This window comes from Panthera pardus, unplaced genomic scaffold (assembly GCF_024362965.1).
Source record: "Panthera pardus isolate Hobbes unplaced genomic scaffold, ASM2436296v1 HiC_scaffold_10, whole genome shotgun sequence".
Classification (NCBI taxonomy): Eukaryota; Metazoa; Chordata; class Mammalia; order Carnivora; family Felidae; genus Panthera; species Panthera pardus.
In genome coordinates, this window is record NW_026526655.1 from 24,384,636 (window position 1) to 24,409,458 (window position 24,823).

The 24,823-nt window shown below is 34.3% G+C and overlaps 1 protein-coding gene and 1 pseudogene across 6 annotated transcripts in view; one reads left to right on the plus strand and one right to left on the minus strand.

The window, feature by feature from the left end:
- The window catches only part of ERBB4 (erb-b2 receptor tyrosine kinase 4), a 1,139,239-nt gene that overhangs the window by 83,409 nt on the left and 1,031,007 nt on the right, over positions 1-24,823 (plus strand). The window lies entirely within an intron of this gene.
- Positions 16,028-16,386, minus strand: LOC128777756 (60S ribosomal protein L36-like; annotated as a pseudogene).

Below are 24,823 nucleotides of genomic sequence, written 5' to 3' on the forward strand. Positions count from 1 at the left end.
AGCATTTGGAAGTGTTTTATGGTGCCTTTGAGTATTTATCTAGTATCATATGGGAAAGATCATTTCACCATCTCTGTAGGTCAGTCAATATATGGAGACCATGCAGCAACCACAATGTCTCCTCAGTTGTTTCCCTTAATGTATAAAAAACAGGTTTGTTTATTAAATACATTGTATTATATAAATTATGTGCAGCCAGTAAATTACATAATGTATAACAACATTTTCTCTTTTTAAAATATCTCTTGATTTAATTAAGAATTCCTGGAGAGAACTGTAACAGGAATATAATGTGCTATTTTATAAGTGAAAAAGTGTGTTATGTATCCTACTATTTGGGGAACACTTTCTGTGCTAGTGCTTTAGTTTCAGCTGAATGATTATATAGTGAAAAATATAATTTAGAACTAAAGTAGAAGAATCCATACTTGTTAAAATGGAAGAATGTAACTGTGAGATTGATCTTTATCTGAAAAATTGGAAATAATCATTTTCATTAAATAGATATAGTTTTCTGTAGAAGTGATAATCACTGTGGGAATACATATACACTATAACCTTGTTTGCAAGCATTCCAAGTTTCATTCCAGAAACATGCTTGTAATTCAAAGCACTTGTATATCAAAGCAAATTTCCACATAAGAAATAATGGAAACTCAGATGATTTGTTCCACAACCCCAAAATAGTCATATAAAAATGATTACAATACTGTAATATAATACAAAATAATGAAAAAAGTACAAAATATAAAGAAAAATAAATTAACCTGCACTTACCTTTGAAAACCTTTGTGCCTTGTATGAGGAAGACAAGAGAGAGGAGGGTTATTGTGTAAGAGTACTATCACTATCACTAAAGGAATCACTGCTATCTGTTGGCTCAATGGAATCTTTTTCTTTTTGTGAAACTTGAACAAGGACCTATCCAGTGACACTTGTTTTTGCCTTCTTTTGAGGATTTCATGGAAATGGGACATTGCATTATTGTTAAACAGATTCATCTCTCAGGCTTCTACAGCCTTGTTCAGGTGGTGCTATTCTACAAAATTTTGCACTGTTTCCCACATTTTACACATCTCCCTAATCTCATTTGAAGTGAGGGATTCCTCCACCTTTTCTCCTCCTCCTCTGCAGATGAGATGCAGATGTAGACTTATAAAATCTTGCAATTTTGGCCTCTCGCATACTTTGGGTGTACTTCTCAATGATTTCCTGCTTAACTTCCATTGTAATCATCTTCTTGCCACCTTTCTTTTCAAAATTTTTCTGCATGGGGGCCATTGTATATGCTTGCGTGAATATTGACGACAGTGCAGTATTAATAAACTCTTGTCTTACACTGTATTGAATGTAACTGGCAGTAAGGCAGCAGAGGAAAGGGTCTATATCTGCAGGCAGCCTGACCTAGAATGGAGGAAAGCATTCCTACGCTTACTTTGTATGGAAAAGCAAAGGACTGTCCAGAGGTGCTTTGAGGTGACAAAAAATACACTAGTTCCCGTTGTGGGCACCTTCCAGTGTTCTGAAAAAATCACTGATTTCTGCCAAACACTGTGGCCTGACACCGAGCATCGGAGCATGGGAGATGATCACCCACAATCCTACAGAGAGAGAGAGAGAAGAACCATTGGCTCAGTTATGATCGTGTGACGTTCAGCATTATGTACTACTTGTATTGCAAGACATTGCTCCTTTATCAAGTCAAAATTTATTAGAAATGGTTGCTAGTCTTGTGGAATACTCACAGAACAAGTTACTCACAATCCAGAGACTTACCGTAATTATATCAAAATTACTAAGCAGATAAAGTTAATGTAACTAACACTGATAAGCTTTATTCTTAAAGAAAATAATATCAATTATTTTTATTCTTTATTTATCCACTTTCTCTTCTAAACTGCCTAAATTTTCATGTAATTTCATTTATTACTTTCTTTTTTCCTTTTTTATATGGTAGAGGAAGACAGAAAGAAAAAAAAAAACAAATGGATCAAAATGGATAGTTCTGTTATGGTAAAGGAAGTGGTCAATTAAATTTCCATCTGTACAAGACAAATACTTATATAATATTTGTCCCAAGATCTTTATGTTGTCTTGCTTCTTTTTTCTTGGCTGACATCTTTTTGAATTAGCACTATGTTTGAGTCACTGTCACCTAAGTTCTTTTTAGGCAGTAAGTCAGATGCTTCAGGAGACATATGTATTCAGTGTGTACTAAGATGCCTTAACTGTGTCAGGACTGTTGTAATTGCTACAGCAACAAATTACCATAAATTTAGTGACTTAAAACAACAACAGACTTACTGTCTTAGAGTTCTGGAAGTCAGAAATCCAAAATGGGTTTCACTAGGCAAAGGTGTCAACAGCAGCATTGCATTCCTCCTGGAAGCTCTGGAGAAGAAGCAGGTTAGTCGTCTGCAACTTCTGTTCTCTACATCCCTTAATTTATGGCCCTCAGCCAACAATCTCATCACTCCAACCTTTGCTTCCTTTTTCATACATCCTCTCGAACTCTGAGCTTCCTGCCTTTTTCCCTAAGACTATCCTTTTGATAATTGGGCCCATCCAGATAATTCATTATAGTCTCCCATCTCAAGCACCTTAAATTTGTCATATCTGCAAAATCCCCTTTACCATGTAAGTTTACCATATTAACAGCTTCCAGGGATTAGGGCAATAGACATCTCTGGGAGTCATTATACTGCCCACCACAAGGATTTTGTTTGAAGTAGCCAGGCTTTCACCATTGTTACCATTTAGATCATTATTACCATTGCTCCCCTGACTTCTGTTTGGTTTGAAAGGAAACTATAGATCAGTAGTTGTCAGACTCATGAGCCATACACTAGTACATCCTGATCACCTCTGAGGTGCATCCCACGTAATTTGTAACCAGAGATATTTAAGTGCCAATTGGAAACAAAAAAACTTATGTTCCTTTTAAGTAGAGTATAGGCAAGTTTATTCCCATAACTAATTCTCATTCTAATAATTACTTAAATGAGAGAAAAAGAGGTGGGTATTTTAACATTTACAAACAAAACACATATCCCAAATCTATAGTTAACTGTCTATTATGGATGTATTACAAATTAATAGCTATAATTATGAATTATTGTAATTACAAAATTTTTGACGATGGGGGTATTCACCCAAAGCGTATACCTGTATGAGAATATTTATACCTGGAATGCCGCTTTCATGTTGGTCATGGATCAGTGGACAGAATTTGATACCTTTTGCTCTTGAGGGCCAAAAGTTAATGCACTGGGAATAGTGCCAGCGTTAATGCACTGTGAAGATGGTCTACAAAAGGCTTAGGTAAATAAATATCATGATGCAAATGACACAAATTATGATAATTAAAATAAAAGCAATAATAACAATAGTATGAGATATTTTAAAACCAGTTTGGAAAATACATAATAACAAGTGTTACTTGGGGTGGTATTCGTCCTCATCATCTCATTGGGAAAAGCTGTGTATACCTAAATATAGTCTTATTTCAACAAAAATGCATATTTGGTTTAATTAGCTTTTTCTTTCAATAGATAGTATAGAAATTATTTTTTTTCAGTACAGATTACCAAAAGTGGTTTGTGTGTGATATATTTTGTACCTCTCCCCACCATCAAAATTTCAGAAGTTGGCTGATACTTATCATTGGCCATAAAATAATTTTGCTAGTGGCACTTTAGACGATTGTTGCATATCTGATTTCGTAACACTGGCAGTGTATTTCTAATACAGAATAAATTGGTGAGTAAATCTCTATCAAGGTAATAGATAGTGGTAATGCTCTGTGCTATCTGGTAATAAAGAATTGAGCACTAGAAAAAAGAAATCTGGATGTTTTGATGAGTTAGAGAAAAATGAGAGAAACCACACTCTCTTTTTAAAAGCAAAAAACCCTACAAACAAGCAAAACACACACACACACACACACACACACACACACACACACACACATACAAAATCCTCACTTAGATTGAATAGAAATATGAATAGATAAATGACCTCATATGCATTCAGTGGGAAGAAAAGTTTGAGGCAATGAGGCTAAACATAAAAGAGGAAAAGTGAATGTAACCTCAGTAACCACATACGACAAAACCCAAAAAGAAAGGGAATCTGGGAGTATCAGAAGATGAAGCTATAAAACCTCGAACAAAGGGCTTAATAGCAATTAAAATAAAGGCACAGTTCTGATGTGGATAAAACAAAGTAGCACATGTTAGAAAGGAAAATATGCTAGTATCATGTAAGAGATTACTTAGTAACTGCTTTCAAATAATGGAATCATAGACACAGATTTCTGAAGTTGTAAGCTCATTATTTTGGCTCCCTGGTTTCTCCTAGGATGCAGTGTAGAATCTCCGTGCCTGGTGTTTATGTATAAACAGAAGCTGCTTTTTCTTTCTTTCATTATTTCTTTTTTTAAGTGCAAGTTAATACCTTTTATATGTTACAGAGAAGAGGCAGAAAGAGCCATATTCGCACTATGGTACAATGCACTGAGGATCAGCTGAAGGAGGATTATACACATGACCAGATATAGTTAATTCATTTGTTGTTTTGCTTTCTGCTAACAACAACAACAACAACAACAACAACAACAACAAGTGGCACACTGTAACATCTTGTATGATTAGCAATGTAAGCTCAAAATTAATCTTTTAATAGTTGTTTAGAAACAGTTTAGTTTTTTAATGATATTGGCATTTATTTGTGATATATTACAGTAATCAGTTTATATCCATATCTCATCCTGTCTTCTCCCTTAGAAGTCAACTCTTTTGTTCATACACAAAACAACAGGAAGAAAGATTTAATCTTGACACATGCATTAAAATTGTTAGTAAATATTATTGCATCAAGTATGCCTTATAAGTGTGCCTGCAAACCATAACATCACAATAATATTATCTTAGAGATCATGATAAAGGGGACATACTTTAAATTAAACTTTCTCATGATGGAGTCTTTAGAATAATTCAGTTACTAGTACCTCTTAAGCTACTGGATTTTGGTTTGAAACAAGACAGCTTACTACCAGATTCTATGTGATATTGAATTCTGCTTCATGGCAAATAATAGTGTGATTTTATTCAATTTAATAACAATTTCTGAAACACTTTTTGTTTGAAAGACCTCAGATAAGGGGCATCTGGGTGGCTCAGTCGGTTAAGCGTCTGGCTTTGGTTCAGGTCATGATCTCATGGGTTGTGAGTTCGAGCCCTGCTTCAGGCTCTGTGCTGACAGCACAGAGCCTAGAGCCTGCTTTGGATTCTGTGTCTCATTCTGTCTCTGCTCCTCCCCCCGACTTGTGCTCTGTCTCTCAAAAATAAATAAATGTAAAAAAAAATTAAAAGATCTCAGATAAGCATATGAAAATAATTAAGACACAGTGTAAGATTTTTGGCAGTCTAAAAGCCAATGTGGAAGAAATAAATATTTGCAACCAGCATAAACATTGTGGAACGCATACATACGTGTTGAAAATGTGTGTGTGTGCGTGTGTGTGTGTGTGCACATGCGTTTTCTGAAGCGTTGGATTGTTAGTGAACTATGTTAAGTGACAGAAAATTAGCTTTTACTTATATTGGCTCATTACTGGATTGCGTATTAAAATTTTCGTATATTTTCTTATTTTAGAACTCTTCAACCTTTGTATAGTGCTTATTGTTTTTATTCCTTCTTTAAAAATTGGATTAAATGTATACAAATGAGAGGCAGGGTGTTCATGAGGGACACAATGATTTTTAAGGAAATTCAAAGATAATGTTTATGGAAACATTTTATTTGGTATAAAGAATAGCCAGTAATGAAAAAACAGGGGATATCTTGACAATGTTTCTAGGGAAATGTAATTAATAGTCTTCATTATCTTACTAAGTCCCAGATTTTAAAAGGATAAAGAGTAGATCTTTGAAGAAAAAATTAGAGGAAATATCTAGAAACTTCAGGTGGAATCTACTATTTTACCTTTTGAAAAATTTGATACCAATTAGTTCACTTTCTTTTGTATTGACTTCCTTTCCCAATGAAACAATTGATCAAGCTATTTTCTCCTATTAACTCATAATGACTCTTTAAATAGGTTAGTTAGAGACATGTGGTTTAGACATATTATTTCTCAGTTCCATTCAATATTTGTACTTCAGGTTTGGCTAACTTTACACCATATTTACTCGAATGTAAAACTGCCAGAATTTAGAAAGCTGGTGAAGTACATGAAGCCTAAGTCTGCTGAGTCTCTTCTTGAAAATGAAGGATAAGCTAGGTTTTCATCTAACCTGTCTACCATAGGATACCCTCTTGTCTTTGGAGAAGTTAGAAGTGGCGTTGTCATTATATTTCTCTTAATTATGGCTCGCATGGATCCTCTCTGATTTCCCTTGGAATTTTATATAAGTTGCAAACTCATTGTCATAATCTACACGGCACCAGATGATCCAGTCCTTAACTACCTCTCTGATAGTATGGTATTCTCGTGCATCTCCCTATGGGAAGTTCACCACACTATTATACTAACTTTTTTTTTTGTCCTTCAAATTTGAAATAACCTTATTCTTTATTAATCCCAGGGCTTTTATAGTTGCATATTTATTTATATTCCTGAACCTTCTTTCTTCAGATCTTGGAATGGCTATCTGAATCTTGTTAGAATAAACTGTAATATCAGCTGCTCAAGAAGGCCTTTTCTAAAAAGAAAAAAAAAAGGCACCTTTCCTGATTATTCTCATTAAGACAAAAAACATTCTCCTCCTACATCACGTTATTGTTTACTTCACAATCATAAGTGACCAATATTGTGCAAGGTTTATGCTCTAAGAAATAGTGCATTTTATGCTCTAAGAAATAGTGCATATATAGTGGAGAACAATTTTAAATTAAAGGACTGAAGCAAAAGTTCATACCCTAGTGATCTAAATGGGAAGTATTTTGAAGGGAACGATCTTAAAATCCATGAACTCACTACCCGTAAATGCCTTACAGTTTTTGAGGATGGCACATTTTTATCCAGATCATAGCTGGAATTCTCAAAAAAAGATCAAGTAATGGAAAACTCTGGATATTAGAGCTAGAAACACATGGCAAATTTAGAAGTGAGGCCAAATATTTAATTGAGTGTGGATGAGCTAGGAATTCAAGATGTCGTTCTAGCATCACCACCACTAGGGTAACCTTTAGGTAGTCTTTTACCTATTCTGGCTTCATTTTACTCATCTGAAAAAATGAACCCCCTATTTCAGCAAGAACTTGTGTAAGGTAGCTAAGGCCGACTTCGAGAAATAACAAAGGACAGTACTGGAAGTATATTCTTTACATTTCAAATCTTGTGTCTACTTACTTTCTAGCTATTTGACCCTGGGTTTGTTAGGTGATTTCTCTGATTATCAAATAGACATTGAGTGTTTATAACAGAATTTTTTGCAGATTCCACCATTTCCCAGTGATTTGAAATGCTGCAGTTAACATGTTTAATTCTCGCATATACACAAATCTGTTTCTGGATTCTCTCTCCTGCTTCTTTATCCTATGTGTCTGTTTTGGAATCAGTATCATCATGTTTAACTTTTCAAAAATTTAATGACTGTTCTTGTGCAGTTGTTTTTCTGGTTTGATGGTACTATCAATCCCCCAAATTTTATCTCCTCTCAAAACTACCACCTCACCAAAATTACAATTTTGATGGCAAATACATTAAATGTTCAGATTAGACAGGAGGATAACTGACATGTTTACAATATTGTATTTAGAAGTTGGATGTTCTGTTTATTCAGGTCTGCTTCTATTCATTCAGTAAACTTTATAGATTTATTTGTATGAGTTTTTCTCCTTTCCAGCTTATTGCTGGGAAGTCTGTGACTATATTATTATGAATATGATTTTTATTTGTTACTTTGGAAATGGAAATCTATTGATTTTTGCATATTTATATTTTTTCTGGCAAATATACTGAAAAATTGTATTAGTTCTAATAGTTTTCTTATTTAATATCTAGGATTTTTGTATGTGGATGATCATAACTGTAAATGATTTTTCTCTTCATTTTTAATATATATTTATTTGTATTTATTTTGGAGAGGATTGAACTTCATGTATTATGTATGATACGGGGATGTTAACTGCCTTGCAAGACCAGGTAAGCATTGGTAGTAGTCAATATAAGACACTTGCAATAGAGGAAGAATTCATTAAATGTAGCCATTCCATTTTTTTTTTTTTTACAATACTATCTATGACTTGTAAATTTTTAAGTATACTAAATGTAAAATGTCTATTTGATTAGTTGGCTTGCCAAAATATGCTATTTCCAGAAAAGTTTCACAATTGCATCCTGTAAGAAAATCATTGTATGTTTTTAATTTTTGTTGTTTAAATGTGATTTAAAACATGACAAAAATGATTGAAGCAGTTATAGGGTGGTTAATAAGTAATCTTAATTCCACATTGAATTATATTCTGCTTTTTAAAACAGCAAAGAAGTGTACAGCAGAAGTGCATTAAGTGTTAGCAAAACTATGGCTAACATTCTCTCTTTCCTAAAGAAAATTACATGGAACAGAAGGCAGGAATTTTTGTCCTCCATAGAAAGGTGGTTCATAATGAATACTTTATATTCATTGCATTATTACTTATGAAATATCTGCTGACAGGGAAATGACTGAATAATATGGTATATCACCTTAATGTAGTATTTTGTAGCCTTTAAGATAAAATTTTTGAGAAAATTGCACATAAATATAGAATATAAATTTGATATGAAAAAAATAAATGGAACTCCAGGATAGTAAAATCATGTATGTAAATGGACAAAGACTGAGGGAGAAAATACCCAAGATGTTGAAGTTACAGGCACCTCAGAGAGAATGTGGGTTTGGTTCCAGACCATTGCCATCAAGAGGATATCCCAGTAAAGTGAATCAAATGATTTTGTTAGTTTCCCAGTGCATATAAAAGTTATGCTTATAGTATACTGTAACCCATTAAATGTACAATAGCATTATGTCTTTAAAAAATACATATTTAATTAAAATACTTTATTTCTAAAAAATTCTAACCATCATCTGAGTTTTCAGCAAATTGTAATCATTGATCACAGATGGCCATAACAAGTATAATGATAATGAAAAAGTTTAAAATATTGTGAGAATTACCAAAATGTGACACCGAGTCATGAAATGAGTAAACGCTTTTGGACAAATGGCACCAACAGATTTGTGCAGCACAGGGTTGCCACACACCCTCAATTTATAGCATCACAATAGCTGTGAGGCACAGTGAAGCAAAACAGAATAAGAGGGCTTGTAGGTGGTATCTTCCAGTTATATATTTTTTAATGAACAGGTCTACGAACCTACAGCCCTTTTGGTTTTGCCGTTATATAATAATAAGCGTCTTAACATAGGATAAGGAATAGAAGTCCACGTGAGGAGTTTCTGGGAAAGCCTATGTTAAGCAATAAGGTGTTTCATTTATTTCATAACTTTAAGGCTTTCTTTCAACTATGTCATAATTAATTTTACTAAGAACTATTTAACATTTTTTCTAGTCAATACTAGTTAGAAAATGTTTTTTAAGAGCTTGAAATTATAGAAACACAATTTACTAATTATTTTATATATGTGTTTATTCATTCAAAAAATATATCAGGTACACATATTACACACACTGTGCTTGGTAACTGTTGAATATGTTAAAAAATTACAAGTCACCATCCCTTATCTTCTAGGAGCTTACAGCTGAAAGGACGTGATCAATAAGATTTGTTCACTAGACATTTTGCCAGTTGCTTTTGATGTAACATCTTACAACCCAGTGGTAGTGGAAGTTTTCTCCTATATTTATGGGTGTGAAAACAGCTGAAAATGGTTACACATGTACCAAAGTTTATATAAGTAAGTAATAGAGTTAGCAGTAGAACCTAAATCTGGCTCCAAAACCCATTTTCCCCCAGTACACCATGCGACACCTTATTGGTCCTTGTATACGTTCAAGTAGACTTTAAGTGTATTAAATTTACCTGTTGGGTGCTTTCTGAATTGTGAACTCTATTCTAGAAGAATATAGCAGTCACTTTAGTGTTGGCCTCATAGACATAAAACTCTAAAGGGGGCAAATAGGTATTCATAAAATGATATGGAGTATAGTGCTAAGTTTATGCCTAGAATATTGTATAAGCAGAATTAGCGAAAAGGTTGGTTCACTAATAAACCAGGGAATCATGGTGGTAAAATACCAAGGTTACTTCCTGAAGAAGTTGATATTTTAAGTAAGTTTTAAAGGATAAATAAAATAATCAGATGAAGAGGAAGATGACATTTTTAAGTAAGAACTACAGAAGAAAAGGCATGGAGGCAAGAAATAGAATGTTAATGGGCCCAAGACTATACATAGTATGGTATTTCTAAGACACGAAGGGCAAGGCAGAATTGGCTAGAGAATCGGGCCTAACAGGTAGACACCAACCAGATTTTAGTGAGCCTTTGTGACCTTCACAGGCATTTGAACATTATTCTATGGTGTGGACAATAGGGAATACTTTGGACTTTTTAGCAGGAGGGGTCACACTTAGAGAGGATGAGTTTCTCCTAAAATCTTACTTTTGACCAACTTCCCTGGTTTTCTTAAGTGTTCTGTATATCAGAATTTAGAGTATATAAAGAACCCAGATTAAAAGGTTTATCATCTCTGAGAACCTTCTATTTATAATATAATAGAGAACAGAATACTAGTTATCACAGATCTTAGAATTTAAAAATTCTTGTATAAACTACTATATGATAATAATATTACCTTTGATTTGTAATCCTCAAACAATGAAAGTAGCTGAAGTAAGGGAAATGCTGTCCAGGGAGCTTGAGTAATACTCCAGCAGACTGCCCAACAATGATAAATCTTCTGCTCTTTGCTTGGTTTCTATAGATCTCCTTATTGTTAACAGTTAATCTTACCATGAGATCATATGATTTTCTTCACATCTGGTCTCTAGTTTTTACAGGAACCTGGGATCTCTAGCCTTATTCTAATGCTTGTACTTATAACCTCTGATTTAAATGACCTCCAACCTACTCTTATCTCTGGTGTTTTGCATGTGTCTATTCTTTGCCTACTGTCATTAATGATGAGACATTTAGATTGTCTATTTTAAGTCTTAATGGGTTAAAGCCTCTTTTGTTTGAGAAAGGTTTGGCCATTCCAACTATGTTTGTGGCATTATTACTTTAACAAATATAGTATGACTCTTCTTGAGTCGGCGTTAACTTTTATTCTTATCTGAGCTGAATAGATAAAATTCACTTACACATTTTCTCCCTATGTGTCAAAAAAAGCAAATAATATTCTATAAAACTGTGGTATTTAAAACTTGAATAAGATGTAGAGGAAAGGAGGCCCAGAGAGAAATGAAAATCTGAGTGGTTGACACAAGGTCACATTGCTACTTAGTAGCTATTTCTTTTATTCATTCTTTTTTTTTCTCTTGAGGCAGTATTAGTGCATTTCTCCTGGAGATAGATTCCCCTATCAATGTAAGCTGGGTGAATCTTTTAATTGCCGTAATATATTTTCTTATCATATTTGGTGGATGTCAGCTATGGCTCCTTGGAGATAATGTGGCTTTGAAAATTTTATTTATAGAATGATGTTATATTTATTTCTTTCAATATATGATTTATAACTGATATAAACTCTTTAATTTCTAAATGAACTGATTCAGTTTGTTTTTAAGGTCTTAGTGATTGCTTTTTCTGCATTTTTTTTTTTTTTTTTTTTTTAATCTACCATGGTCTGTTTATATTGCTGCTAGTGTTGAGTAGTAACCCTTTCTAGAGATTATGTGTACTAATTTATTCATCAATTTCTGGGCTTCTCTATATTATATACAATGATTGACAAATTTTTATGGCACATCTTCTCCCTGCTTTTATGATTATAATTACTTTGTTGTCTTGAGCTATGTATTGAATTTCCTATTCATTGAGCAAGATTCTCAAGAGAAAATCATTTCTAGGCCCTAACATATCTGGGAACTTTCTGGAACGTACCAACAGAGAATTATTTTTTTCTTTTTCTAGTATATTTAAACATAAATTCATAGTTGTGCAGTGTAGTTGCTAGGAGCTGTAACTTTGGGATCAGAGAGGCACAAGATCAAAGCCTAGCTCTGGAGCTTGAGCCAGGTGGACTTTTAAGACTATGTTTTCTTGTCTAAATAATATTAATATCTGTCCTAGGGGTAAATGTGAGTAAATGAGGAAATGTATGGACATTTTGTCTAGAGCCTAGAATTGAGTATGTGCTTAATAAATCTTTTATTATTAGTTTTAAGCATGTTATCATTCTTACAAGTATAGATTTCTTATAATTATGTCCTTCATTTATTTATTACATTTTCCCATAATGGAAATATTATTAGGAATTTATATTAGCTTTTCTAGATTCAAAGAAGGAGGTTTTTTGATATTACCAATTTAGAATCCCAGAGAAAGGCAACATTGTTGTGTATTTGACATAAACAGATGCTGATACTGCAAAATTTCCCTTGCCTATGTAAGTGTTGCCCAAGAGTAAAAAAAAGACCAAAAAACAAACAAACAAACAAACAAAAAAATGTGTGTGTGTGTGTGTGTGTGTACACATATGTATATATACATACATATGTATATGGAGATCAGGGATCTTTGGTGGTAATGGGTCATCCAGAAAGGGAAGTTTTCATTCAGGGATTAGGTGGAAGGCAGCTATGCTAACCACTATCCCACCAACACTGGGATCAGGTAGAACACTAGTAGATGGTACCTGAAAACAAGAAGGTGCCAGGAGGATCATCAACATTATATTGTTCATAGTTTGCTCTGGTCATTCCATGATTTCAAATCGTAAGGTCTTAGATTTTTGGTTTTTTGTTTTATTTTTGTTTTTGCTTTTGATTTTTGTGTCTTGTGAGACTTAGAAACAACATTGTCTCTTTCCTACAAGAAATATGAATAAATAAATAGCAGGTTATTTCAGTTATTTGATAAATACGCTTCTACTAAGTGGAAAAGTCTGGAGTTTGTATCAGTTTTTCCTCTTGAATGTTGTCTTCTGAAAATGGATAGAAGATGGAAAATCTAAAGCATTACAATTCTTGATATTTTTAATTTTTTTTTGTTTCTCCAACAAGTGGATTACAATTAGCTGCACACATTTTACATTTATTTTCTTGGTTGTAATAGGAATTATCGACATAGCAGAAGTGTGTAGACCTTGGTGTTTTGGTCCTGTATCCATAATGAGATTACAAAAAGAGTTAATTCTGGCAAATTAAGATAGGACATGTTTTAATTTTTAAAACTAGCCTTGGCACTACCACAAGACAAAGATTTAGAATTCCCTTTGAGAATGTAAAGTTTCATAAGGTCAATGTGTCTATGTGTATATGTATATGGGTAAGGTCCCTTGGCTCCATTGATTCCAAGTTATAAAAATAGTGTGGTTATTTTTTCCACAGACTCTCCATCCACACTCCTACAGCCCCCAAGATTTTGTGCCAGGAGCATCTTTATCTTCTCCTATAATCCTTCTGGTAGATATTCCAAATATATAGTGAGAGAAGAAAAGATAACTTTTTCTCAATCCCCAGTATTGTGAAGTGTGAAAGGAACTCTGTAGTTCCTGTAAGCATCATATACGAACTTTAGGGATAAAATATTGTCATTTGATTATATCTCTTTTTCTAGTACCTCTCAAATTCAAAGACCTGTCGGTCACATGAAATCACATTTGTATTCATGAAGTCATGAGATTTCAGAATTCATCATAGCCACTGTGATTTAACTGTCAGTGATCCCTGGAACTCCAGAAGGCACAATTCAGATTACATTACCATGAATCCACACCACGAAATTCCATTGTGGATTGGCTATTCTCTTGCTGACTACTAAGACGTAAAATGATTTTTAACATGCATTTTTAAAGCATGTACAGGAACTGGAACATAAAACTACCTAATTGAGTCACCTTGCTTAATTTCACTTTGTGAATTATCGGTTTTCTGAGAGGTTGTTTAACGGCTGAGCAGAGAAAAATAATTCTCAAATTTAAAGTATCTCTTTGGGCATTCCTCTTTCATGTAATGACTCTGGTAGAGCGCATGACAAAATCATCAGGAAACACAGGCTTTGAGTTTAGAATGCATACTAGCATCCCATATAATTCATTCATCACTCCAGAGTACAGGGATTTCAATGGGTTTGATTTGTCATCTTGAATATTTGTGTCTTCCTGTTGACTTACTATAGAACCGGGAAATAATAAATGATATTTTCTAACATTCCAAGATATATATGTGTTCTTCATTGCCAGTAATTTTGTATGTGGATCAGAATTCTTCTAGGAAAGGATTTCTGTCAAGGACTTTTTTTTTTTTCTTTCTTAGGTCAGTTTTTCTTGTTGAGGGCCTGGTGTGTGAACTGAAGAATAAATAGTCTGAAATGTGTATTAAGAAGAGACACAATTTACAACATTTTGTAGTTTGCCAGTTTTAAAATGTGTAGATACATTTTTCTATAAAAACACAAGTGGTTGAACATGTTAGCCTTTTCAGAAATCATATATAATTTCTAGCAGGAGTGAGAATTGTTAAATTTACCTCAGTGTCTCCTCAAGTTAAAAAATGTATATATACACATACATACATACATATATAGGAAAAAATGTTCTACATTTAACGGGAAGGTAAAAAGAAAGCTTTACTTGACTTCATATAGCTTCCACATGAATTTATACACTGGTAATGGATGCAAACTGGAGCTTGAATAACAATACCCAGCATGAAAATTCCAATTGGTGGAATTTTATAAAGTATTTTAGAAAATGTTAATTATATGAAGCCTGCTTATCAACAAGTGATGCCATTTATCTCCTGCAGTATAAAGTTTATAAAATATTATGCTTTAAGAATATACAGAATCTAACTCTTTATACTATAACATTAGGTGCACATGTGTTATAACTAACTTTTCTACCACATAATCAATGCTGTGTAATATATGAGGACAGTAGTGCATTCTTAGGTTTGGAGATGATCATGGTGTTTATAGCCATCATTCTCTTTCTCACTGCCCATCTGAATATCTCAGGAAAGAGATGAGGCACATTAATTACAGGAGTTATTCTTCAGTGAACAGACTAACTAAAAGTAGGTCTCTCAGAGGTCATTCTTTAAAAAAATGTTGCCCTTCAAACTGCTATGGGTTGTTAATGATGTAAAATGTGTTTCTTGAAAATACAGCTCAATAATTTGCAATGATGATTTAAAAATCTAATTGGATCCTTATCAACTAATTCTCAGTAAGTTAATGTAACTGCTAATTATTATTATTGGTGACATTTAGAAATAGTGAAGTCTAATTTTGCCTTTAAATTATAAAATTTAAGGCTATATTTATAGAAGCCAAATTATTTAATACTCATGAGGGGACATCTCCAATAGTATTGTATGTAGAGAGAGCACCCATTAAATGATTAGAGATAGCCTAGGATTCATAGTTGGGTACACAAGTTGTACAGCGGCATGATCCTGGTTACTTACTATTTAATCATATTAAAAGTAACTGAAGAGCAAATAGCAAATAGCAGTGAATTACACAGAAACATAAAATTGTGTGTTACTTTTTTAAGGTTACACATTGGGGAAACACGTTGAAAATTATGGTCTAAAATAGCTTTGTTAATAATACACTTCTATTTGTATTTCTTTTTTCTTTTAATTTTTTAACATTTATTTATTGTTGAGAGACAGAGAGAGAGAGAGAGCGAGAGCGAGCGAGCACGCATGAGCAGGGGAGGGGCAGAGAGAGACGGCGACACAGAATTGCAAGCAGGCTCCAGCCTCTGAGCTGACAGCATAGAGCCTGACTCAGACCATGAGATCATGACCTGAGCTGAAGTCAGATGCTTAATGGACTGAGCTACCCAGGTGCCCCTCTATTTGTATTTCTTAATAAGTGTAAACATTAAGGCCATTGGATTTTTTATTTTTTCCAAAAAGGCTTTATTACATAGAGAGGGGAGGGGCTCAGTCCTTCTTGGCTGCTGCTTTCCACATGGCTGCAAGGATGTTGCTCAGCTCCTCTCTCTTCCTCTTGGTGTGGATGTGTCCCCACCCTTTTCTTGATGAACTTGAGAGTGAACTTGTCCTTGGAGACTTTGAGCAGCTCCATAGCTCTCCTGCTCGTGGGGGGTGAAGCCACACACCTCTTGGATCATGTCCCCCACGAACTTGGTATGCTTGGTAAGGTGCCCACAGTGGAGGCTGTGCCTAATCTTGCTCATGTTCTTGGTTACCTTCTGGCACTCCTTGAGGCCACAGCCATAGGGGAAGTGCAGAGCCATGGCTCCTCAATGGCTCCTGCGGTGGAGGGAAGGCCATTGGATATTTTATTTCACCTCCTTTTAGGGAAAGCCATCCCTCAGGGTGATACTGACAGAGAGAGGAAGATCAGAATAAACAGATTTCCTCGATTACTACAAGACAGTAAAGTGTTGTCTTTCCATGATTTTTTATTAAGTTCAACCAATGTTTTTAGTCATCAGAAATTAGTCATGGATAAAACAGCTAAAAATCCTTGGGGCGCCTGGATGGCTCAGTCGGTTGAGTGTCAGACTCTTGATTTCAGCTCAGGTTCATGAGATTGAGCCTCAGTTTAAGCTCTGCACTGACAGCACAAAGCCTGCTTGGGATTCTCTCTCTCCCTCTCCTAGCCCCTTTCCTGCTCTCTTTCTCTTAAATAAATGAACTTGACAAAATCATTGACTTATTAGAGTCAAAGGAGACAAAATAAAATATATGAGACACTAGATGATAGATGTTACAGAGAATAATAAATTAAAAAAAGCAACGAATGTTGGAACATTGAAATTGTAGTTTCACATAAGGTTGTCAGGGGAAGACTTGCTGAAAAAGTAGCATTTGAGCAAAGATCAGAGGGAAGTAAAGAAGATGGTAAATCTTGGTGCAGGCTAGTAGAACAGCAAGTGCAAAGGCCCTGTGTTGGCTGTGTTAAAGGAGGTAGTAAGAACTGTGTGTATGGTGGGTAAGAATATGCAAGCAATGGGGTGCCTGGGTGACTCAGTCAGTTAAGCATCTGGCTCTTGATTTCAGCTCAGGTTGTGATCTCACGGCCCATGAGATTGTGCCCCATGTCGGGCTATGGGTTGGCAGTGCAGAGCCTGCTTGGGATCTTTCTTTCTCTCCCTTTCTCTTTCCCCTTACCCTGCTTGTGTGCACTCTCTCTCTGAAAATAAATAAACTTATTTTTAAAAATGCAAACGTCATTAGAGGTGGGGTTATGGAGACAGCAGGGGTAGGAAGGCATGTAATAGACTATGGATTTAATTTTTAGGCACATGAAAAGTTATTGTTCAGTTCTGAAAAGTTGGGTGACCTGATTTGACATACTTTCCATACTCTGGCTCTTTGGTTGAGAATAGACTGAAGGAGGTCAAAGGCAATAATCCAGGTGAGAGATTGTGTTGACTTTGTTGAGAGTAGTTGCAATGGAAATGAGGAGTGGGATTCTGGATACACCTTAAAGGTAGAGAATCTGGAGGGTTACTGAGAAACAGGGTGCAGGATTTCAAAGCAAAAGAGGAATACAAGATAATTTCAAGAGTTTTTATCTGAGGAGGTGGTAGGATAGAATTGCCATCAACTGAGGTGAGATGAAGGAGATTGTGACATTTGCTGTTTGGGTGAAGTGTAGACCATGAGATCAGGAGTTCATCTTGTCATGTTATGCTTATTATGCTACCTGACATCCTGAAATGTTAAGTACACAGCTGGATATATAAGCCTGGAGTTCTGGAGAGAGGTCTTTCAAAAAGGGAGCCATTAATATATAAATTTACATCCATAAATCCAGATGACATCATCAAGGTATGAGAAGCAATTAAGCCCACAGTTCCTCCCAAGCAAAGGCAATGTGGGCAGGCAACCACATCTTTTATCATTTATACTGACATGACCAGAGTTGGAGACAGAAGGTCATTACTCAGTGCCTCAATTTCAATCTCTGTCTCCTTATTTTTCTGCCTTTCTCTCTCTGCCCCTGTCTCTTAATCTTTGTGTGTCTCAGAGATCTCTGTTTCTATTCACCTTGCTCCCTCCCTGCCTTTCCCCTCTTGCTTTGTCAAGATAAGATTAAACCCTTTTAGGAACTACTCAGTTAGTCATTGTCTTAGCTGCCTCACACTAAATAAGATTGTTGAATGGGATCTCAAAAGGCACATAACAGGATTAATAGCTAATTAATCCTATTTACTAAGCATCAGCATTTTTATGGCACTTATGATCCTGATGACCAAAAATAATAATTCTAACATATATGATATTTGTTTATAACAAAATAAAATGCTTTGATTTTTTTGTATTAATGATATAAAGTGAAAATTTTTGTATATAGAAAGCATACAAAGTAAATAAAACCTACAAAGAGACATAATTGACTTTAGAAGGTGATTCTTCATTTTGAGTAATTTCTCTTTATTTGTAGGTCTTATGTAAAAACAAAAAGAAGCTATTCTGGTCTAAATACAATTAAATGTTTACAAAGTATATATTTTAAAAAATATGGTTACTAGTTATATGTCATGTACACAGTTTTTGCAAATGCAGTTCTCCCTTAGGTAAAACACATCCTATATCTGTGTATTAGACACAAGTATTAATATAAGAAAAAAATTAATGTTTAAAACCAAGATACATAATAAATACTAGACATGAATCTACTTTCTTTCATAGGCATGACTTTCTTTGAGGCCAGTAACCATGTAGCAACTCGAGATAAATGTATGTAATATGGAACAAATAGCTGCCTTCACTCAACAACAGCCTTATCTGTCTATCTGCCTGTCTGTCTGTTCATCCATCCATTCATCTACCTCCTTATTTACTTTTGTTTTCATTATAAATTAAATTTCTGAAACATTTGATATTAAGTGGAAATGTGACACAAAACAAAACAGAATAAAAAAGTTCTTCAGAAAGGCTTTCTATGAATTACTGAATCTTAGAAGTATATTTTTAATATTTCAGTGGAATTCCTTCCACGTCCTCAAAATCATTAAGTTTCCTTTTAGTGGAAGTGCATTAAATATATATTTAACCTGTTAGATTTTAGCAAAGCAGATGATTTAACCTGCCCAATGAGTATATTTACCCAAATGGTTCCTTCCTCTTTATCTCTTTTTAGAGCAATGGTGCAATTCTATGAGTGAATGAATTCCATTCTTTTGCTTCCCCTCCAAATTAATGGTACAGAGTCAAAGACAAGTTATGATAGATATTATTATTAATATTATTAAACTATTAATGTCATTAGTTATGAGAATCTGCTAACTCAAATTATACTTAATAGTTTTAAATTGATTTACAATTTTCATATTTTGTTTTAATTACATTCCACAACTGGGAATTTGTCAGTGTATTTTAGTCAAATATTAGAAAGTATTAAATATGGCGAACAGTCTCCAGAACCAGACCCATACAGATTTGAATCTAACTACCGTAATTTTATCTTGTGTTCTTTAACAAGATAATTATCCCTCTGTGCCTCAGTTTCCTATTCTATAAAATGAGAATAATAAAAGGACCTGTCTGAAAATACTGTAAAGGAGAAGGATGATAATTCTTATAAAGTGTTTATTATAATGCATGGGGCAGATTAAGAGCTTAGTAAATGTTGGCAAATGTCCTATACAATTTTGGGAGAGGACGATTAGTTTTTTAGAACGTGACCATCATTTCTGCTATGCTCACCTACCCAAGCCTATGGGATCCTCGGAAGATGTAAGGCTCCACAACTTAAACAATTCTGGCTTTGCATTTCCACTCAGTGGAAGGCTGATGTGGGTGGATAATTATTCATGGACTCCTCTGCTTTCTGGGTTTTGTTTAAGTTTATCCACTAATCCGTTTGGGAACCTACAGTAGGAAATCAGAGTGATAAAGGATAGAGAGGCTGGGTATTTGTTTCCTTGGTTTCCTCCCTGTGAGATCTTTATCTGTGTTCTTCAACAAAGGAAGCCGACTCTGTGAGACTTTCCTTGCTCTGTATATTTCTCTTCTTTGGTTTAGTTTTGTTGGGCCTGGGGCTGATGCCAGCACAGAGGAGCTGGTCTCATTCCCACACTATTCTTTGTTATTCCCCTGTACTGCTAACAACTTTATAAATGAATAATTTTTATATTAACTTTCTTTGAATTATCCTAATTTGTTTGTGCCATCTCTTGGTTGCTAGGACTTTCATAAATTGGGGAATAAGCAAATAGTCCCCTGTAGCTAGGCCATTTCCTAAAAGTGCTGCCTGGGAGGGGGACTTGGGCTACTCCGTCTATATTGCCTGAGACTTCCCTTCTCCTCCCAGATTTAGTGTATTTTTTTTTTTTTTTTTTTTTTTTTTGTCTCTTCTCTTCTGGATACTAATGTGTGGGCTTCACCCTAAATCCTTTCACCCTCCCTCTGGTTTAATCTTCTCAATGGTTTTAAAGTTTTTAAAGGCAAATACCAAGAAGGGAGTTATCTTTGGAAACCAGTGAGTTAAGGGAACCCAATGATCTAGCTATTTCCTTGGAGTTAAAGGAAGAAAAATATAGTATTTATAAAAGATAACTTGATTCCTAAAAACATGAATTAAGAGACAGGTCTAATTACTGTGTATATGTAATTTTTTTTTAAATGAGATCTTTTTTTTTTTTATGTTTATTTATTTTTGAGACAGAGAGAGAGCATCAACGGGGGAGGGTCAGAGAGAGGGAGACTGTAATTTTTTTTTAAAAAAATGGTAAAATGTTTTCTACCATATTATGTTTAAATATATAAATATTTATATATTAAATTAAATATATAATATATTTAAGTGATATAAATATAAATATATTGTATATAAATATATTATTTCCTTTATTAAAAAACTTTGCCCAGTTTGTAAGTCATTCTTGAGCCCATAGCTTAATGAAAAATAAAGATTCCACAAGAGATTTGTCAGTTATTTTTATACTGTTGCAAAGATAGAGCTGATTTATCTAAGTAAGATTGAAATCCTATCTACTATATGCATTTCCAACATAAAGGCATTATTGTTCTAAGTTCTGTATTTATGTTATAAATGTCTTCCAAGTAGTTTAAAAAATATCAGACCCATACAAATGAAGCTTGTAGAATTTGCTCTTGCCCTCAGTCCCTCTTCCTCCTGTAGTTTTTCATACATCCTACTTTTGTTCCCATTTCACTAGGCAAACATTAGCTTGTAGCTTATGCACCCAGTGCCCCCCCCCCCCCAAGCTGGCATTCCCTGAAAAATTAAACAAGAGGGACCAAGCAAGAAAGGACAATTTCTTATAGGTATACTGCATAATTTCCAATAAGGCTCACTAATATTTCTTTTAGTCTCTGGGTCCTCAAATCATTGCTAGTTTACCTACTTACAAGAGAATGAAATATATTTGTTGGAAAATGAAGTGAATTATATGATCAATGATATTTTATTTCATAATAGAAGTTTTTATGGTGTTTTTCCCAGCTGACATAAAAAGTATCCATACACTGCAAAACAATTACAAGCACTCACAATTATTCCAATACTTATTGTCCAAATTAGAAGAAACTAAAGATAAATTTGAAGGCTTAAGGCCAAATATGCAGTGGAGAGACTGGATACCTTTAAATATATATATTTATTTATTTATTTATTTGTTTAAATTCAAATTAGTTAGCATACAGTGTAGTGTTGGTTTCGGGAGTAGAACCCAGTGATTCATCACTTACATGTAACACCCAGTGCTCATGGAAAGGGGTAGATTTTAAAACTAGTGCAACTATTTGTGTGTTGGTTTTCTTAGGTCCATGCACCAGGACTGACAATATGATAAACTGTCATTTCTACCTTAAACCCTCACCCTTGCCTTTCATTTGCAAATGAGCAAGCAAGTGGCTTGTTTTTAACACATGGACCATTAACTGCCTTCTTCTATTTGCATAGTAATGATAGTGAACCAATGGTGATTTACTGCTTTAACTTGTATCATAAATAACAGATCATTTACGCTGCTAATTACACTCATTTCCATATCAATAATGCATTCTGGGTTGGGTTGGACTACTGCATTAGAAATGGAATGGAATGACAAATTGATTCTCCACTAAAATGATGTAAAACAGGTATCTATTACAAATAGATACTGTTAAGTAATGTAGATAAATACAAAAGACATTTTTATACACTATCCTGTAACTTGAAACACCCAAAAGTATAGAGATTTATCAGAAAACTATTGTCCCATGTAAAAGCAAAAGTGCAACTGTTGTTTATATCTGTTGAAGTCTGTCAGCGCTTTTTGACTAGACTATCATAATCCTGAAACCTTTGTCTCCTGTTTACATTATGGGTGGTGGGACAATTAGCTTTTAGCTCCTATTATGTGACCCTAAACTGCACTCACAGTCTGCAAGGTATTTTTAAAATATAGGCTTTGCTTCAAAAGGGGTGATCATGAAAGTTTGTAAATAGGTGGTACAAACTCATTACTTCTGCAGAATCATCAAAGTTCATTCAGTAGTTGCCTTATAGATCAGTGATATTACACACTCACACATACATTGCCTTATAGATCAGTGGTGTTACACACTCTCACATATATTGCATACTCATCATTAATATAAAAGTTCCTCAGAGTTCCTCTGCGTGTGTGTGTGTGTGTGTGTGTGTGTGTGTGTGTGTAGTCACATAAAGAGAAAGACAGGGGGAGAGAGAGGGAAAGGAAGAGAGACCCAGAAAGAGTGAGATGAGATTTTTTTGAGAGATTAATAAAATATCAGCTTCTTTGTTTCAGCCACAGAATAAAAATATTAAAACACATTGAAATACATAATTAGAAGAAAATACACTATGAAAAAGGACTAATTTGTACAAGCCATAGCCACAGTATTTTTAAAATAGTTTAATATACATTTGGCAATAAAATGCAATCAACAAGTAACTACAACATCAGAAATTATAGTTTGAGATTTGATTTAAACCCTCTAGGAAGAGTGATGTCACACACTTAACAATGGGGAACAATGACAAATAATATATTTCCAAAGTTGTTAGAGTTTAAAATACTTCCTAAAGAAGCTCAGACAATGTATAAATGAACATGGTGATGAAAAGTCTTTGATTGTAATTTTTGACACCAAAACATTTCTGAAGATAAATGTTTTAATATGTGAAAGTTGATTCAGAAGAAAACTTTATGATTATAATTGAACTGAGGAGCTAATAATTCACATGATTAGGTGACTTATACAGCATATCAAGAATTTGATTATTAAGACAGTTAGTGGACAGGGACAAAGAAATGAAAAATATATAAACTTTTCTGTTCCTCCAAATTGTTGTTTAAATGATGGACATCAACTAGCAAGAAAATGCTAGGAAAGATTAACAATAGAGAATAAGCAGAGGGTTGATGGAGGGAGGAGGACAAGGGATTAAGAAGGGCTACATTCAACTGATGAATGGATAAAGAAATTGTGATTTATATACACAATGGAGTACTACGTGGCAATGAGAAAGAATGAAAGATGGCCCTTTGTAGCAATGTGGATGGAACTGGAGAGTGTGATGCTAAGTGAAATAAGCCATACAGAGAAAGACAGATACCATATGTTTTCACTCTTATGTGGATCCTGAGAAACTTAACAGAAACCCATGGGGGAGGGGAAGGAAAAAAAAAAAAAAAGAGGTTAGAGTGGAAGAGAACCAAAGCATAAGAGACTCTTAAAAACTGAGAACAAACTGAGGGTTGATGGGGAGTGGGAGGGAGGGGAGGGTGGGTGATGGATATTGAGGAGGGCACCTTTTGGGATGAGCACTGGGTGTTGTATGGAAACCAATTTGACAGTAAATTTCATATATTAAAAAATAAAAAAAATAAAAAAAAAAAAAGAAATTGTGTTGTATATACACAATGGAGTACTACGTGGCAATGAGAAAGAATGAAATATGGCCCTTTGTAGCAACATGGATGGAACTGGAGAGTGTTATGCTAAGTGAAATAAGCCATACAGAGAAAGACAGATACCATATGGTTTCACTCTTATGTGGATCCTGCGAAACTTAACAGAAACTCATGGGGGAGGGGAAGGAAAAAAAAAAAAGAGGTTAGAGTGGAAGAGAGCCAAAGCATAAGAGACTCTTAAAAACTGAGAACAAACTGAGGGTTGATGGGGGGTGGGAAGGAGGGGAGGGTGGGTGATGGATATTGAGGAGGGCACCTTTTGGGATGAGCACTGGGTGTTGTATGGAAAGCAATTTGACAATAAATTTCATATATTGAAAAAAAAAGGGCTACATTGGGATTAAGAAGGGCACTTGTGAAGAGCACTGGGTGATATATGTAAGTGAAGAATTACTAAATTCTGTACTTGACACCAATTTTACCATATATGTTAGCTAGAATTTAAATAAGAAAATAAAAAAAATGGTAGGAGAGGATAAATGAAACACAGACACTTATCTTAAAAGTGTTATTCATTGACAGATTAATTTATATGTAGTGAAATGATGGAGATACATAGGTAACCAAGAAAAAGAGAGAAGTGGAGTTATGAATTGCTAGTAAATTTAGTTTTCCTCAGATGTGAATAATATTTCTCCCTGAATCAATATTACTTTTTATACTATAATAATTATGACGAAAATGCAATTAAATTTTATTTTAAAATATAAATGTATTTTATTTTGAGGAGGCTTTTTGATGTTATTGTTTTAGAAAACAACTGCCTAATACT